The sequence below is a fragment of the Lontra canadensis genome, unplaced genomic scaffold (assembly GCF_010015895.1).
Source record: "Lontra canadensis isolate GAN:19392208 unplaced genomic scaffold, GSC_riverotter_1.0 scaffold2, whole genome shotgun sequence".
Lineage (NCBI taxonomy): Eukaryota > Metazoa > Chordata > Mammalia > Carnivora > Mustelidae > Lontra > Lontra canadensis.
Genome location: NW_022630996.1, coordinates 27,103,837 through 27,115,017, shown reverse-complemented (window position 1 = coordinate 27,115,017; position 11,181 = coordinate 27,103,837). Strand labels below are relative to the sequence as shown.

Here is an 11,181-nt window from a genome sequence, read left to right as displayed (position 1 = left end):
AGTCTAAATTTGCTAGTTTCATTAACCAGCTTTACGCTAAAATTTATTTGATTTCTAAAACGTACGTTTGGCAACGAAAGTGCTATCTCATATAATGTAAAGGGTACTTGGGTAGGAGGCTGCCGTCCAAACATGTTCAACTGCTTGCTAATGGATGTTAAAGAAATTTCCCCTGTTCAGTGTCAAAATTTTAAGTCTGGGGACTTGAAAGTGAAGTGAACTTAGATGAATAAACAAACTCTGTTCTATACAGTTTATCTGAAATATAAAAAGGAAGAGCAGAGAAAATTGCCTGTACACCCTCAGCTTTCACTATCAAAAATATTACCCCACTGGTCATAGATATTACTAAATTTTTACACATCAGGTCCCAGCTTAAAAATAACAAGGCTAAAATGAAACACAACAAGGAAAATTATCATCAGTGTCATCTGTCATCAGATAAATACATATTTTCTTTTATCTTCATAATTGGACTTTATCCTCTGATTTCTAAGGCTCCTTCTGGTTTAGAAGTGTACCATTCCTAGTTCTTCTAAGATTTTTGAATTTGCATATACATTTATTTTGGTGAGTTACCAATAATTAGTTACCCTAATTATTCTAAATACTTAATTAGAAAGATGAAAAATATCATCACAAGGCTGCATTATGACTTTTGTGGGCCCTAGGAAATTTTGTCTTCCTGGGTGCCTTCCTCCATTAAAAAGATTGTATGAAAAATTATATTTTACAGTTGCGCTTGTATAAAGCTGAATATATTAAGATCATGTGTTAAAATATTTTCTTCTACTTAAAAGTTTATTTTTAAATTCTTAATTTTCTTTAAATTTTTATTCTTAACCATTTTTGTTAATTTTTATTTTTAACAATTTCACAGACCCTGTAAATTACTGTGGGTTCTAGACACTGTCTATTCTAACGAGTAAGTTGGCCCTGATTGCCCTACTCTAATTGGTGTATCTGCAGGTTCCCAAGTCATCTAGGGGGGTGTTTCTCAAATTTTAATCGGTACGAAAATCAGAGAAATGTTGTTAAAATACAGGTTCTGATTCAGTAAGTATGCAGTGGGTCATGAGCTTCTACCTCTCTGACAAGTTCCCAGGTTATGCTAAGGCTGCTGTTCTGTGGACCACACTGTGGTTCACACTCTATTATATATATTATATAGAATTATAATCCCTATACCCAGACCCATACTTGTATCTGAATCTGTGTCTGGAAGCAGATATGCCAACATATTAGCAGGAATCATTTATTTATGTTGGAAATCTAGAGGATATCTAGTGATATCTGTGTAGTTCACTATTTATCAATCCTCTTCACTGAGCATGTGTCAATTTTCTAAATATTTTTTATCTTAGATGGTTAGAAATAATATATACTACAAACATATCCATGAAAAAAAGCAACATAAACCAGTCAAGGTACAAAACACAAAATGTCATTTTGATTGTCTTGTAGGAAGAGATGGGGAAAATGAAACCTGGCTATTAAGGAAGCAAAATGATATTTCAATATGAAAGCATACTTAACAGAACTCAAGAGTTTTGCGTTTACTACAGTGAAAGACAATTAAGTTTTAAAAACGTATTCTTTTAACACACTATATGATTCTCCAGATTTTTTATTTATCTTTCACCTCTGTGACCAATACATTCTAAACACTTACTGTGTAATTGCTAAATCTTGCTTTTTGGTGAGTGAATAAATACATAAAAAGTCCATTTACTTTAATATTTTTAGCAATGTCCAACATAATCAATAATGAGCAAATCCAAGAAAATGGCTGAAAATTCAGAGTCTATTACACAGGTTGTTATCATAACTTGAAAGACACCTACCATGCTATTCATCCCAATTCTTAAATATCATTGGCACTTAAATGTTAAAAAATTTGTCTTTGGGGATCTACAACACTACCCAAAAGTTTACTTTTACAATTTTTTTAGAAGTTAAAACATTGCTCATGAAATATGTTAAGTTTATCTGAATAACATAAAGTAATATTACTTCACTTTTTCCATGAAATCTTAATGGACATTCTTTTTATCACCTTAATTTATTATAAAGTGGTGATTTTTTTTCTTTCAAAATCTCATATTTTAACTTACAGTATGTGAACATTTTTTTTAAGTCTTTTTCTAATCATCCATCAGGCTCTGATAGTTATAAATGCTAGCTTAAATCCAAATGATTTGAGCAGAAGAGAAAATAAAAATCCATAGTTTGAGATTGGACAAATATATTTTGCTTGGCAGTCAAGATCTCATATAGCTGAATAATATAGTATGTCATCGCAACATAACAAATACAGTATATATGTATATATATATAATCTTTGAAGTTTTAATGTTCTCTTTGTGCTATACCTTTTAAAATTTTATTTATAACCAGTATATGACATATAAACAATGGAAAGCTTTCAAAGTTGAGTTCATTACAGGTATTAAATGCACCCATAATTATACCTTTCTCCATTCACTTGAGGTGACCTGTTATTTGGCACTTTTTGGATGGAAATATTCTTATTCAATTCATGGAATGTTTTCAACTATATTAGTGCAGTATGTAGTAACTGCCTTATCCAGACATATAATTCTTACAGAAATACTGGAATGGAACTCCATGAAATTAATATTCTGTGTTTCCCCTGCAGACCCTTAGAAAGAGGAATTTTATATGATTTTTGCAGAAACCTGATATAAGCCTGTATAACTTAAGGATCACATTCAGGTTATTTCCCATAATTACTTAGCACCAGGCCAACACCCTGTATACAATGCCATATTTATTTTAGGTGAACTATAGTTTTGAGGTTTTATAATTTCTTTGCGTAATGTGTATATTTAGAAAATATATACATACGGTTGACAGACGTTATAACTATCCCTGCTATACAATAGAGCCATTGAGCCTTTGTCTCTGATTCATATAAACATGATCTTATGAACTGTTTTAAACTTCAGGAAACAGATTACTTTATCCCGTATGCCAAATTTTAAAATTTTTATGGTGATATGTATATATACAATATTTATACATGTTAAAGAGATTCATAATTGCCTATGTAAGTCTGTCTAAATTAATTTATTCATGTATTTCCCCTGAAAGGCTTCACAACTGGTCCTTTGGTGGTGAGAAACATGATGTCATGGAGAACCAGTGACCTAACTACTAAGCAGAGGCGCTTCTAGAAAACTAAATCATTTAGGGGTGCAGTGATATTTTTAATTATGTAAAATATGAAATATAAAAAGAACATATGAAACATCTATGTGACTTAGGAAGCACAGTAAGAAAAGATCCTCACGATTCTACGACATAATCTAAGAACTAGAATGTTACTGAAGGTGTTTCATCTGTTCATATTTTCCCATTCCTTTTCCTCCCCTGGAGGTAATCGCTACATTGAATTTTGTGTTTACCAAATCCTTTTAAAAATAGTTTCATCACAACAAAATGTGTTATTTAGATTTGGTTGCTATTGAGTTTTACAAAATACTACGTGATCATTAGTTTTCAATGTTCTAGAGAATGGACTGGCCACCTACAGCCATGGGCCAAATCTGACCACGAGTCAGATGTATTTTATGCAAGGTCCAGTTTTACCACAATGGCAAGAAGACCTGGCAGAGTATCTGGTGTGCCTTACTGTCTGAAACAAAGCCTCCAATAACCACTTCAATTATCAGAGATTAGTAATTAGAAGATTACATCACAAATCTCTAAAGGACTAAAAATTCCTCCTAAATTTTAAAAGACTAAAATCAAATTGTTTCAAACTTATTATCTTAGCTAGAGCTGCCATAACAAAATTCAAAAGACTACTTGGCTTAAACAGACAGTTATTACCTTCTAGTTTCAGAGGCTAGAAGTCCAAGATCAAGGTGCCAGCATGGTTGGTTTCTGTTAAAAGCTCTCTTCCTGACTTGTAGATGCCTGCTTTCTTGCTGTGTCCTCACCTGGTGGCAGATGAGGGAGGAAGGAAAGCAGGAAGGGAGGAAGAATGAGAAAGGGAGAAAGGTAGGCAGGGAGGTAGAGAAAGAAAGTGGGAAGGAGAGGAGGGAGAAAGAGAGGGTGAAAGGGTGAGCTTTGTTTCTCTTTTCATTAGGGCACTAAGCACCTCGTGAAGGCCCCAGCCTCAAGACCTCATCTAAACCTAGTTACCTCCCAAAGGCCTTATTTCCAAAACTCATAATATTTGGGGGTAAGAGCTTCAATATATGAATTTGGGGGAATATAATTCAGCCCATGGCACTTACGTTTGAATTTTGTATTTTAAATCCAATGTGTGTGTGTGTGTGTGTGTGTGTGTATAATATATGAATATACATATATGATTATAATATGTAATTATGATAATAACAATATAATTATATATATAATTATATTATATATTTATAATAATAATTATGATAATGACAGTAATGCAATTGACCAAGCAATGGAATATTTCTGAACTACCGTGGCTGGTTTTCTCCCTTTGAACATTTAGAACTACAAATCAACACACCCAATTTCATGAAGCATTTCTCACAATATTGAAGTCATGACTGACTCTGCTATGGTTGAGCAGATGCAATCTTTTAAAATACAGCTGTTGGTGTTGCGTATTTTTGTTTCATGCAAAAGCAAAACCAACTACACTCAGGATCACATAGTTTTGTTATGAGTCACCTAACCTATCCCCCCTCACAGTCTTTTTATCACTCCATTCCTCACCTTCTCTACTAAGTACTTAAGATTTCCTAAAATAACAACTCTTTTTCTGAAACACCCTCTAAATTCATAAATTCTTTCCTCTGCTCATTCAGTTTCCTTTGACCAAGTCATTCGTTTCACAGTATATATTCCAGAAACACTAAAAGGTATATGTTGTATAAACATGTTTTATTTGCCTTTTTCAACTATAAATTCACCTTGTTATCTTTCTCCAATGTGCAATTTAATTGATTAATTGCTGGGCCTCACTCCCAGAATTTCTTATGCAGAAGGTCTGAGGTGGAACCTAAACATTTGTGTTTCTAGTAAGTTCCCAGGTGATGCTAATGTTGCTGGTCTGGGGACCACACTTCAAGAACTACTAATTAAAACATTTTTAGCCCTTCCCAAATCCAAATGATGTCCTTGGAATAATCCAAGTCATGGAAAGCTAAACGAGATTATTTTGACTGGTATGTAGGTTTAGGACAGCAGGCCATACTGAAAGATTTTTTAAAAAGTCTGGGAGAACCTGTCTTTAGATTTATTATAAAGATGTTGGGCGCACATGGTACACATTAATTGGCTTCTTTTATACCTTGGCACATTGTTAACTATCCTACATGTGTTCTTTCTGCATGTGAAAACCTTCATTTTTCTGCATGTGAAAAAATTCATTTTTGAATTGTGTGTTGAGTAACTGACCATATTTCTGTCTTTGGGTTGATTCTTAGGAAGCCCAGAGGCAAATGCATAGCCAATTTCTAATAAATCATGTGAGGAATTAATTTTATACTTGTGCATTAATTTTATACTTGGCTCTACCTTCTATTATTTATTCTGATTTTTCCTGCCCTCCTATCAACTTCCTCTTATTTTTATGTTTTTCCTTTTTGTATCCTTATAGGGTTGCTTATTTTGGAAGAGAAGAGTGATAAAGGTTATGAAATTAGCAAACAGCTTAGCCATCAAACAGATAAATGCAGGACAACACAGATGATGTCAAAATTAGTAAGATGAGGTTCAAATAAATTCCACTGAGTATAACATAGAGAATTTGGGGATCTATTACATTTTCCCTGGAGTGTTACCCTTATTACTTGGTTAGAGTCCCACTATTCTTCAACAGTGAGGTTTGTAGTATTTCATTGCTAAGTGAGGTTTACCTTGAGTTTCACAGAGCATAAACTGGGATTACTTTCCAGGAGAACACAACCCACCAGGTCCAGGATTCTCCCTTTTGCAAGGAAATGGAGGGGGGAAGTACCTCATAAATCTAAGTGATTCTGCTTCCTGTTATACATCTGGAATGTTGTATTTATTATTGTATAGAAAACTAAAAAAAAAAAAAAGGGGAGTACTATTCACGGTAGATTACTTTTACTTGTTCCACTATACCGTGTTTAATTAGTGGGGGCTGGGGGGAACGCTGCCAAAGCAAATGAGGAGGGGCTTGTTTTCTGCTGTTGTTGTTCAAGGTCTTCTTGCTCACGTGTCAGTGAAATATTCCCGATATATGGCTGCGATCTTGTTGATTCTTTTAAACAAACATTAAGTCAGACGGAGGGAAATCATTTCCATATTTCACGCAGAAAATACATATGTTTTCTATCAAAATTTTGGGAGATTTTTTTTGTTTAATTGAGGAGATTAATTTACTAGCATGTTTCATGTTTCTCTACACTGTAATTTGTTTTTAATTACACATGAATACCATATGTAGTTCATTGACACTCTTTATTAATTCTTGAAAGTAAATTTACTCACCACTCATGTCACTTGTATCATGGGGTGTGTGTTCCTTGTTAAGTGATTCCTTTCTAATTTCTAAATAATTAGCTAATTAAGGCCATGATCCTAGGGTTCTTATGCAAGGATAACACCCACTGGCTTGAAGACAGCGGGATTTGCTTTTATTGTGGATCACAGTGCTGAGTATCCTCATCGTGTTGTTTTTTCTAATTAAAGTCGTATTCATATTTGCAAATGTTCACCTGTGAAAATAAACTTGTTAAACAAGCTTCTGGGTTTCTGTATTGTGAAGGTGGTTAAGTCACTGATGGTAGATGCTGGAGAATCTCAGTGGATTCTAGTTAGCGCCACTGATCAACACTGTACTGCATCTACAACCCTGGCTAGCCACCTTGCAAACATCTGTAGCTGATCATAGGAACAGCATTAAATCAGACTAAACATCCTAACCCAGGGACACTAACCTTACTGCTGCAAATAAAAATAATGATGATAATACTTATAGTTTTCTAGCACTTACTATATGTCAGAGACCGTTACATATATTATGTAAACCTCAGTTAATCATCACCAAAAACTGTTGGAGTTTGTATATGTCCTAATAAGAGTCGGTTAATAAGATCATTATTTTATTTAAGGACATCACATTTCTGCAAATAACAGAGAAGTATTTAAATGCACAAGAAATACCAACATTGACCTACCAGAGTGTGTTTGACTCTGACCTGTTCTTTGACATAGAATTTGAAAAGGAATGGTGTGATTTCTTCATCTATCACAATTTATTTTATTAGTTGGTGAGATTTTCGTGAGAAGGACACCTAATGCTGCACTGGGCCGAGTGAACAAACTGTCAATTAAGTATAATGGGAGAACATTTCCCCTAGTTCAGCTGGGCTGCTACAGAAGGTGAGATTCTCTGTGTTTATTTCCTGTGTGCTTTTAAAGTGGAAAAGAACCACCAGGCTATTTAACTTTCTATTCCATACTCTATATTACCCCCCCATCTTTTATTGAATTCAAGCCATCACTGCTTCTCATTTAAATCAGTATGTTAACGTGTGAGCTGGTTCACTTTATCTCTGGCCTTCTGCCTTTCCTGTTACTCCTTACCAGGAGTCTTTCCACAGCACTTCTCTGAGCAAGCAGCCTCCTGACGGGAGAACCCCAGATAAGCCCCATAGTTTCCAATAAAAGACTCAAGGCATTGGAGAGACATTATAATGCCTTCGCAGCCTGGCGTGATTTTGATCTCCCACCCCTTACTTACCTTTTCACACTTGCCCCCCACTTGCACGGTGCTGTTCTGACAGCCGTTACACAGGGCCTTACAGAAGCACGGAGTACATGCTGGACTAGCCATCTCCTTCACTTTGCTTCTGCTCTTACTCTGCCCGGTGCTCCTCCTCTTCCTCCCATTAATAGAGAATGAGATGCTGCCAACTCCATGTCTAAACATCATCACCTCCTCCAGGATGCCCTTTCTGACTATCAGCATTAGTAACACTCCTGTTGCTCTGGGCTTCAATTCCCATCTCCCAGGACTTATTCTGATCTGTAACATAATTATTTTTTTACATGAACGACTCACTGTCAGATTAGGAATTTTTAAAAAACGGTAATTGCCCCCGACCGTGTGTCTCCCCCCCACCCTCCTATGTATGCACATCTCACATGACTGTGCTTGGTCTGGCAGCACTCTGCAGCTACTGGAGGCCTCAGGGCCATATGTGGGTGAGCAGAGTTGTTGTCTTCCATGTGGACAGTGTCTTTATCTTTGTATATCTTTTATCTTTAATTTCCCTTTACTTGTAACAGTGCTTACGTAGTATATTAGTAGGAATGCATTATTCTGCTTTTAGATTAACAGCCATCCCTCAATCAAATGTAAACTTCTTTAACATAGAGTTCTTGTCTTTTTCATCGCTTATTTGTCCTGGGTACTCTGCATCCAGAGAGGCTACAGAGCACCTCCGGAGCCAGACTGTCTGGCTTCGCATCTCCACTCTGCCTGCACCTAATGCTATAGTCCTGGGCAAGTCAGTTCACCTCTCTGACCTTCAGAGGACATCTTTAGAATGAGGAAAGTGACCGTGTCCACCTCACCGGGTTGTTGTGAGGCTTAAACAAGATGTGTACAATGGCTAGGGTCATGCCTTGCCCCGAGCAGGCCCTTAAGACCTGTCCTTGGTTCTTCTTGTGCTGGGCATGCCTTTCCCATCTCTCCTGGACCTCACATGCTCCCACACATTGCCCCTGGCCTTGGGTCCCTCATGGTCCAAAGGTAATAGAGACTCTCCTGAAGGTCTGACTAGAAGCTCCCAGAAGACAATTCCTGAATCAGTTCTAGAGGAAATGCCTCTTGTGTTAAACAGATTCCTGCCAGTGTTCAAAAGGGCTTCTTCTTCTTCTAATTATTTCTTTAACTACCTCTGTCCCATCTGACTATATTCCTTCTGCGTTGCTCAGGCAAACTCTAAGAAAAGCCTGAGCAAACAGGTAGGCCTTTCAACTTGTACCCTGAATGCACAACTAAATCCAGAGCTAATGAAGTTCATTCAGATTAAAAGCACTTCATATGCCTACGACAGCTCTTTATATAATGCAGTTAGGGGTAGAAAATTCATGGTATTTCATGCCTACTTATATGCTTTTCATGTGAAAAGATACAGTATAATAAAAGTCGAGGATTACTCATGTTAATTTATTATATTTTGCTGATATGGTCACATCAAGGGCTTAAGAAATATACTTCCACAGCAGTACAAATGAAGGAAGGATGGTTTAAGACATGGTACATAAATGCTCTCCTTCTTGCTGCTTTTAATGACACTTCATTTAGAAATACACCCTCTTTCAAATGGCTAACACTATTTTCAAAGTAGACTTCTTTAGGAAAAATCACTATAAAATGCATTGAGTTGATTGTTTAGTAAAAAATTCGAGAAAATTATCCTCATATAAACGTACTGAAATGTAACAAAAAATGAAAGGCAGATGCCCCATAATTCTCCTCAGTGTTAATTTTTAGAAGAAATCTATTGTATATACCAATTTAGTTTACTTAATACATTTTATATGACATGTAAATAAAAAGAACTTTATTTAATCTTAATTGGGTGGGTTTGGTGCCTTTGGAATTATAATTGAAGCAAATTATATTTAAATAAAACAAAAACAATTTGTACTCTTTTCACTAAAAAAAAAAAAAAATCTTGGAAATATCTTTGACATGAATCAACAAACAAATAGTGAGCACCTAGCTACACAAAACACTAAGTTGGGGTGGGGTGGGGGTTGGAACAGAACCAATTCCCAGGGAATCAGTAATCAAATTAGACATCTTGTAAATTCACATACACATATCAACGTAAGTAACTGTATAAGTCAGTATGCAATGCAGTCTAAGTTAAGAGCGCAGATAATAAGTGCTAGAAGAATTCAGAGGAGGAAAAATACTGCAGTGGGCGTGAAACACTTGGCAGTCTTCAGAGATGAGGTACTATTTCAGTTGACAGTAGATTATATTTAATAAGCAGAGAAAAGGGAAAGGATATATCTGATCAAAAGGTGCAATGGGCAGAGGAAGATTGAGTAGGAAGCAAATGAACTTTAAGGTGCATGGGTCCCTCCCCAAACCTGTACTCTCTGTTGTATTCATAATTTTCCCCCTCCCTCCTTCTGATCCTTCTTAAAGATCTCCCAAGTTGCATGAACTTTGGACCTCTGTTTATTTGATAAAGAACCAAAGTTGATGGGGAAAAATGATTTCCTATTAGGACAATAAATGGACTGGTCTTCATTTAACAGAAGGTCCTTAATCAAAGTGGCCCAGGGCAATGACTAGAAGTGTAGTCCTCTAGACTGTTTATTTCCCCTCAAAATTCATCTGTTGAAACCTAATCCCCAATGTGATAGTATTTGGAGGTGAAGGGTTGGAAAGTGATTAAGTAATAAGGGTGGAGCTCTCATGAATGGAATTAGTGCCCTTATAGGAGAAATCATAGGGAACTCCTTTCTCCTTTTTACCATGAGAACACAGTGAAAGAGGCCATCCATCAATGAGGAAGCAGATTCTCAGTAGACACCAAAACCATCTGTGCCTTCATCTTGCTCTTTATACCTTGAGAACCATGAGACATAAATTTCTGTTATTTATAAACTATCCACTCTGTGGTACTCTGTTGTAATAGCCTGAGCTGACTAAAGTCAGTAGGTTAGGACCAAACTGCTTAAGTCATTCCTTTTCACACTAAATACTAAAATACTAAGTCACTTGAAAATGTATCCAGTGTGCAAAGGGAAACCACCAAAAGATTTTAAAAGAATGAATATTAATTGAGCTCTTAAATATATATATCAAGAACTGACCATCATGAATCTCTTATAGGCTGTGTCAAGGTCGTAATGGAAGTAAGTGGTGGTGCTGGGACTCTAGAACACATCCTCTGACTCTATGTAACATCGTCTCCCTATCCATGCAACAGAGGAGTGGGAAGAAGAATCTGGCAGTGACAGCCAAAGTAAGATGAGTTGAGAAGAAGAAGGAAGAAGGGAAAATGAAGAAGTAGAAGAACAGATCACCGGAGATGGGAATCTAAAGAATTGAATGCTGTGAAGTGTCAAAGCCTTTCCTGTTGTCTGGGAAGCAATGAAATAGGCAAAAGAAATAACTACTCTGGGTTAAAGTCACCAAAATCACAGGAGAAAAAAAAGTTTAAATCT

General features: G+C 36.1%; 2 long non-coding RNA genes across 3 annotated transcripts in view; both read left to right on the top strand.

Annotated features, from left to right (window-relative positions):
- Nucleotides 1–496: 496 nt before the first annotated feature.
- LOC116872391 lies at nucleotides 497–7,288 on the top strand. 2 transcript variants are annotated; one of them, XR_004383632.1, is made up of 3 exons: nucleotides 497–570; nucleotides 4,115–4,210; nucleotides 7,251–7,288. It is a non-coding gene; the product is annotated as an uncharacterized LOC116872391 (long non-coding RNA). The 2 variants fall into 2 exon arrangements; XR_004383633.1 differs by lacking the exon at nucleotides 7,251–7,288 and adding an exon at nucleotides 5,612–5,779.
- Nucleotides 7,289–7,312: 24 nt separating this feature from the next.
- Nucleotides 7,313–11,181, top strand: part of LOC116872384 — a 51,319-nt gene continuing 47,450 nt past the window's right edge. Inside the window, exons 1-2 of the long non-coding RNA XR_004383631.1 lie at nucleotides 7,313–7,365; nucleotides 10,847–10,979. This is a non-coding gene — a long non-coding RNA (uncharacterized LOC116872384). The remainder of the gene's footprint in view (nucleotides 7,366–10,846; nucleotides 10,980–11,181) is intronic.